At 41.2% G+C, this 7,763-nt stretch overlaps 1 long non-coding RNA gene across 2 annotated transcripts; it reads right to left on the bottom strand.

The window, feature by feature from the left end:
- Positions 1-462: 462 nt before the first annotated feature.
- Positions 463-5,695, bottom strand: LOC146273437 (uncharacterized). Of its 2 annotated transcripts, none has more exons than XR_014766696.1 (3): positions 4,441-5,695; positions 4,208-4,352; positions 463-1,082 (listed from the first exon to the last, which is right to left on the bottom strand). It is a non-coding gene; the product is annotated as an uncharacterized LOC146273437 (long non-coding RNA). The 2 variants fall into 2 exon arrangements; XR_014766695.1 differs by having other exon boundaries at positions 5,158-5,694.
- Positions 5,696-7,763: the final 2,068 nt, after the last annotated feature.

Below are 7,763 nucleotides of genomic sequence, written 5' to 3'. Positions count from 1 at the left end.
GTAGTTGAAGATGTCCCTTTGCTTATTGGCAAGATTAGTTTTCAAAATATTTAAATGCCCCTCCCTGAGTCACCACCTTACCGCGGTGGAGGGGTTTGCGTGTGCTGGTGATCCTGGAAGCTATGTTGTCGGGGGCTTTATGCCCCTGGTAGGGTCACACAAGGCAAACAGGTTCCAGGCGAAGGACCAGACAAAGCGTGGCTCAAAATCCTACCATGAAGAAAAACAACAATGGTTCTCAGTTGCCCTTGCCCAGAAGCGGGTCACCGGGGCCGCCCCCTGGAGCCAGGCCCGGGGGTGGGGCTCGATGGTGAACGCCTGGTGGCCGGGCCTTTTCCCATGGGGCCCGGTCGGGCACAGCCCGAAGAGACAACGTGGGAGGTCATGGGGGTCTGGTGCAGTGTGAGACAGGTGGCGGCCGAAGGCGGGGGCCTCGTTTTCAGAAGCTAGCTCTGGGGATGTGGAACGTCACCTCGCTGGTGGGAAAAGAGCCTGAGCTGGTGCACGAGGTAGAGGAACGGCCCCCCCAATCTGAACCCGAGCTGTGTTTTGTTGTTGGACTTCTGTGCTAGACACGGCTTGTCTATAACAAACACCATGTTCAAGCATAAGGGTGTCCATATGTGTACCTGGCACCAGGACACCTGAGGTCTCAGATCGACTTTGTAGTCGTGTCGTCGGACTTGGGGCCGCATGTTTTAGATACTCGGATGAGGAGAGGGGCGGAGCTGTCAACTGATCACCACCTGGTGGTGAGTTGGCTTCGATGGTGGAGGAAGACGTCGGTCAGGCCTGGCAGGTCCAAACATAATGTGAGGGTCTGCTGGGAATAGTTGCCACAAATATTAATAACTGGGATTATAGATAGTGCCATGCCCGTGATACAGTTAATGATTATAGTTCTAGAATTGTATTGTAATGTATTATAAATTCTTTAATTCCTCTTTTGATCTCTGAAAACACCAACATAGCACGGACCAACCACCGCCTCCTCGTCCTGGTCAGCCACCCCCAGCAACGGCATTTGGAACCCCTTCGTTGGGTTCTCCACAGCCAAGACAATGATCCGGTTGCACAGGGACCTGATACATGGGATAGAGCAACAATCATGTTGATATTTGATATAGCACACACTAAGCAAATAAGTGGAAACCTTCTTAGTCCAGTACAATTCTAGTATGGTCAAGCAGTAACACTCTTGACCTTGTCGTAACCCTCTTTTCCAGACTCTCACATTTGTAGCAATAGCAAAAGGTTCACTGGCCGTCCTGGCACTTCTCCACCAACTCATGCACAGCACAACACATGCTCCAGTGGTTCCACATACTCCCTTTCCCCAACACCTTTAGGGCTTGCAAGGCTCTCTCGATGACCTGGAATGGCCCTGTCCATAAATGTACAACAGGCTTTACCAAACATCTGATGATGTATTGGGGCAGGGTCTTCAAGGGGAAGGGGGGGGGGGGGGGGCACTCCTAGGTCTAATGAGACATAGGGGCAAATAGGGCAGGGTCTGCAAGGGGAAGGGGTAGATCATCCAGTGAGAAAGGGGGGACAGGGTCTCCAGGGGAATGGGGCCTTAGAACAGAGGTTGTATATCCAAAGGTAGTCAGACCCGCCGCTCTGACTTAAGACCTATATTGTTTCAGATTCTCCATTTTACGAAATCACACCTCTTTTCATTAACTATATGATAAAAGCAATTTTCATTATGCCAAACCAGAATTGAATCTGTATGTTTCTTGAATGAAATATAGATCAAACAATGTTCTTAATGTAGCTATGAATCAAACATTTTTCTCAACTATATTTTCTATAAAGGTCAGATAGGTAGAACTTCATAACTCGTTTTGCTGCAGTACAAAACGAGTCAATTAGCTCAAACCATCATAACCACAATTCATCAGACTTCATGAGTCTTCCTAGCCTGGCTGCCAGCCCAACTTCTCCCGCCCACAAACAAATTTGTTCGGGAAGTTGGGTCTGGAGGGTCTCGTATTGGGGACAACTACAGAAAACCCAGAATTGGGACGGACCAATGAAATTGCCAGGGCGGGCTTTATACGATGATGGATAGTATGACAATAGTAACGTAATCAACAACGTCACGAAAGAGCCCTTGGGTTGAATTCGTTTTCAACAAACATCATAATACGTTGCTCTGATTGGTTGTAGGTCTATCCAATTGAGCGTAGAGGCATTTGTTTTACGAGTTTGGTTGAAACAGCTCCGTACTCAAAGCCCAATGGAGTTTTCAGACTCATATTCTGACTAGAATTATGAGTATGACAACGTCAGGCTAGAGTCTTCCCAAATTAGTTCAGAACTGAATGTTATAATAACCCTCTTCATGCACTAATGCCATTTATTAATACAACATTATCACAGCCTAACTGTTTATCCCAACCAGTATGCCAGGTTCTGATAAAACTCTCAAATAAAACTTAAAACCAAATTACAATTAAAATCCAAATAAAAATACATTTAGTGTTTTCTCTTGCTAATTTTCAACCAAATTACATCTAATACCTTTATCAAAACTCTTTAAAAATGTATTTTTACAATTTTTACTTAAAATGTTTTCCCATATACCTTCAAAGTATATTCATAATATCCTCTTCAAAACATCAGTGTTTAAACCAATCTCCTCACATCCACAAAACGTTCTTGTTTCCTAACCTTTCCTAACCTTCCATGATCCTGTCTAAACCAATCTTTAATGTAACTATCTAATCACTTCCTCAATGTTTCACATTTCCTCAAACCAAAATAAAATAATGTTAACTTAAAAGTGTTTTTACTTTACACTATATCATAATTTTGTTTCATGAAATTGATGTTTAAAACTGCTCCTAGACCTACATCCCTCATGTCAGTATTACGCTCTGTAATCATGTCAGCCAAACAATGCCCTTAAGACAAAAAGAAAATATAACTCAAAATGCTCCCTTTGTCTTTTTCAAACCTGCAATTTAACAATGTAACCCGTAAGACACAAAACCTTAGTCCTTAACTTCTCAAAAGTCTTATCAAAGCATGTAATATAGAATACTCCTTTACCCTCAGCATGCATAATGCACGGATCTCGAATTGACATTTGCGGACCCATAGATCCCTAATGAAAATATTTCATTTTCATATTTTGTAGTTACAATATGGTGGAATGTAATACTCTTCTCACTTTCTCAATTACTCTGAGTTTTTACTCAATGAATCAACTCAAATAGACAACCTATCTATCAGCGTGCGTCTCAAACTAGAATCAAACAAAACACGAGCGCTGGCACAACTTTTTTCTTTGAACAACACAGCTGTTTAGCGTTTACCATCTCTTCACTTAATTTCACTCTAGTGAAATTAGAACCAATTTAAAAACCAGGGGTTTAATTTCTGCATTTTTACTGAACACCATCACACATCACAGATTCTCTGCTTATAAATAGAAGTTCTGGTCGGAAAGGTTTCAAAAAACCTCCCTGTTTGGCTAGGAATAGGAACAAATGTTGATCACGCATTTGTTAACCACCAAACTTGGAATTCATATAAACAAACACATCTCTCAGCATTAATACTCACATTATTATGCAGAACTACCCTCTGGGATCACCTTTGTAAGATCTCAAGAAACGGGACTTTAGCCCCCACCTTTCTCCATCCCTCCTCGGATTTCTTTAACTTCTTGGTCAAAGAAGTAACACACACCACACACATATTACACGTTCAGGGACTCTAACCCCGGGAGAGGACTCTAACCTCCCCTGACAAAGACAGTGTTTAGGGACTCTAATACCTTTGGCACACAAAACAGTACACAGATTCGAACCCTTAAAACACATAAAACGGTGGGACTCTAACCCTTTTTGAGCAATTTCACCTCAAGGCCTCTCAACCCTTAGTAACATACAGTGGGACTCTAACCCTTTTTGAGGAATTTCAACTCAAGGCCACTCAACCCTTAGTAACATACAGTGGGACTCTAACCCTTTTTGAGGAATTTCAACTCAAGGCCTCTCAACCCTTAGTAACATACAGTGGGACTCTAACCCTTTTTGAGGAATTTCAACTCAAGGCCACTCAACCCTTAGTAACATACAGTCTTTGATTTCCTACCACTGTTGGTTTGACTAGGTACGATGAAACAGTAATCGTCTAAATTTGGTTCTAAGTTCCGAATAGCAGTACTTTGAATTAACAGGTGTCTGCTTACCTTTTTTTATGTTGAGGCGCCTTTTGACGATTACGTCTGCCTCCTCGTACCGGTGTGTGGGTCTCTCTCCCGATCTGACGGTCGGGCCGGAACCCTCTGGACTCCCTCTTTTCAGCGTCAGGGTCCCAGTGTGCCACTCTGCTGGCTGCTCAATCATAGAAATCAAGAAGGAGCTACATTTTTAATTTGCACAAAAACCTTAATTCTTTAAAAAGTATAAAAGTGAGAAATACCAGAAGTTATAGCCATCATCTCCTGAAGGCGCTGAACGTTCTGATACAAAAATTGTAGGAATCGGTGAAAGTATGCAAGACTAGTTAAAGGCCAAAAAACGGCGGAAGAACTGAGAAGTTGAAAAGCAATAGTGAGACAGCATTCTCACAATAATACTAGAGAGGGTACAATTCAGATGCTTCAGATGCAGGTGGATCCGTTTTCCCTTCTAGTGATATTTTCAAGCATTTATCCTACTCATATTGCATAATTCATTAAGAACACCCTTTTAAACAAGCTACTGTAACAACGTTGTCACTGGCAGTATTTCAGATGGAATTGCGATTCAAATACTAGTCTGCTAACTGAAAATAAGCCTCCCAAAACGTTTGATAATAATTTAGGGGGACATGGCTAATTCATAAGCAGTTTGCTAGAGGCAAGCTAGCTGCCGTTGCTATCCACTCTCCACTGATTGTTTGAAAGCGCAGGAAATTAGAATGTTACTTTTGTAAGGGATAATTAAGCAATAAGCCCCAAGAGGCCGTGGTTTGTGCTGATTTTAGAACAGGTAAGGGGAGTTGTTAGGCATGACGCGAAGCAGAGTTTTCTCCAGTTTTGTTTCGCCATGAAGGGGCTTATTTCCCCGATAATGACCGGCGTTATATACATTATCCCGCTTATTACACGGCTACTTGCCAACAAAAATAACTGTCTTTTTACAATGTATTTGTTACCATTCGTATTGTTGATCAGCAGAGAAATAGTTCGCCAAAGACGTTGAACTTCATAGACTTTGCTAGTTTGAGCATTATTTAGGCATCAAATCAGCTGACGTCGCAAAGTAACAGTACGCTGGGGTTGAAAAAATACCGGACTACTTGCGGAGTGCTTCGAAAGACGTGAATCCGAGGCAAAAAGGCCACTTCCCTTGACAGCCGTCAAATATGCATAGCAACGGTCAAATATGAGAAAATTGTTCACCGCAGAACGTTGGGAAGCCCCATTCAAGTGAATGGAGCATTCTACAGCATTAAGAACAGCCGTGTATTAATTAAGCAATAAGCCCCAAGAGGCCGTGGTTTACGCTGATTTTAAAACAGGTAAGGGGAGTTGTTAGGCACGACGCGAAGAGGAGTGCCGAAAACCCCCTCGAGAATCGAACAAAAATTATTGAGGGAGATAGTTTTGTAAATATTGACTGGAGTTAATAGAATAAAAACGACCGGAAGACACGGGAACCTAACCGTAAATGCAATACCACCTACATCCACCGGGGCTGTTGCCTCAAGCCGAGAGGCGAGGGGTGGGGGCTTGGTCAGCAGGGTGCTGAAGAAGAGAGGCTACTGACGTCACTCTGCTGCGCCGCTCAGAATACATTTTCGTTTTCGAAAATGGGCAGTTCTTTGCGGGCAGAACACGAAAACGAAAATGCATTTCTGGAAATGCATTTAATTTGAATTGTGGTCACGATTTTGCAGCAATGTTTTTGAAATTGAAAATGCATTTCTGGAAATTTTCAAATTGAATTTTGGTATCTATTTGCTAGGGCATATTTTGAAAATTAAATTTCAAATGTCTTTTTCGTTTTCATTTTAATTAAGTGAAAGAATGAGCAGTCTTTTTTTTTTTTTTTTTGTAATTAGTATTTTATTGATTTTTTATACATCACTGTAACAATGTAATCAGAATTGTAGTCAACACAACAATTGACGTCTTATAATTTATCCCTTAGTGATGTTACATTTTTGAAAAATAAAATAAAGATTATGCCAAAAGGGGTAATAGAAATCAGGTAGAAATAGTTAAATAAAAAGGTAAACAAAAAATTTAAAAAAAAAAAGAGAAAGAGAAAAAAAAATATGTATATATGATATAAAAACACACATGGATCAGTTGTACAGATTTACAATAAGCAACACTCACTCATCTGGTAGCAATATATTGCACGTATTTTCCCCATTTCGCCACATATTTTTCAGTCCTGTCATTGATGTTGAACGAGATTTTTTCGTAGGATGCCACTTTTGCCAACTCCATGCTCCACTCCTGGAAAGAGGGCTCACCTGGGTTCTTCCAGTTTCTCATTATGATTTGTTTTCCAACCATTATACTGGTCTGAATAAAGTCCGCTGCCCCACAGTTGGATGTTATTTGTGGATCATTTAGAACATATAGCCTAGGGCAGAACTCCAAGGTAGTCCGTATAATGTTTTCAATGCGATCGTGAATCTTTTGCCAGTAGCTCTGAATCATGGGACATTCCCAGAGCAGATGAAGAAGAGTCCCTTCTGAGCTGCAGCACTTCCAGCAGTCTGCATTATCCCGCAACTTCAGCCTGAACAGTCGGCTTGGAGTCCAATAAACGCGGTTCAGAATCTTAAACTGGATTAATCTAATTTTAATGTCTCTTGACACCCTCTTGATGTTTTCACAAATACGATCCCACTCTTTATGTGTGACATCAATGTTCAAATCTGCCGACCAAGTTAACATTGTTGCATGAGATATGGTAACAGTCTGTTGGAATAACATTGCATAGAATATGGAAGCCTCATGCCCCAAACCCATTATTTTCGTAGTCTGAGAAAGAAGGTTTGACTGTTGAGGTTCTATTCCTCTCCCTATTACAGTAAATAACAAGTGACGCATTTGCAGGTACTTCCAGAAATTATTTCTGGGCAGATTGTATTCACCAGCCAACATTTCAAATGACTTTATATTATCCCTCTCATAAAGGTTTGCAAGTGTAATAATTCCTTTTTCTACCCAATCTTTCCATAAAAGAGAATGTTTATTAATACGCAACTTTGGGTTATTCCAAATAAAAGATTCAGAATTAAGATAGACATTGATATTAAAAGCTTTAGAAAACTTCTTCCACACATTAAAGAGGTTGGATATGATGGGGTGAGATTTTAATTTGGAGGGTATAGTGCTAAACAGAGCATTTATAGGGGCAAGTGGGGAAAACAATCTCTGTTCAATCTCAAACCAGGGAGGGGCTCTTTCAGGTGGCAGTGTCCACTGAGCAATATGTCTCAGACAGAAGGCATAATGATACAGAGCTAGCTTGGGGAGGCCCATGCCACCCTTATTGATTGGAACCTGAAGCCTTTCTAACTTTATCCTTGCACGTTTACCATTCCATAAAAACTTTTTGCAAATTTGGTCAAATCTTTTAAAGTACTTCTGGGGTATTGCTATAGGAAGACATTGAAGCAAATAATTCAACCTCGGGATACAGTTCATCTTCAGGACGTTGACCTTTCCCCATAATGATAAGAAAAGTGGTGACCATCTATCTGTATCTAGCGACATTTTATTAAAAAGTGGGTCCAAA

The sequence above is a fragment of the Hypomesus nipponensis genome, chromosome 9 (assembly GCF_054491055.1).
Source record: "Hypomesus nipponensis isolate SF chromosome 9, ASM5449105v1, whole genome shotgun sequence".
Classification (NCBI taxonomy): domain Eukaryota; kingdom Metazoa; phylum Chordata; class Actinopteri; order Osmeriformes; family Osmeridae; genus Hypomesus; species Hypomesus nipponensis.
The sequence above is the reverse complement of the archived record's forward strand: the minus strand, read 5'-3'. Positions and strand labels throughout refer to the sequence as shown.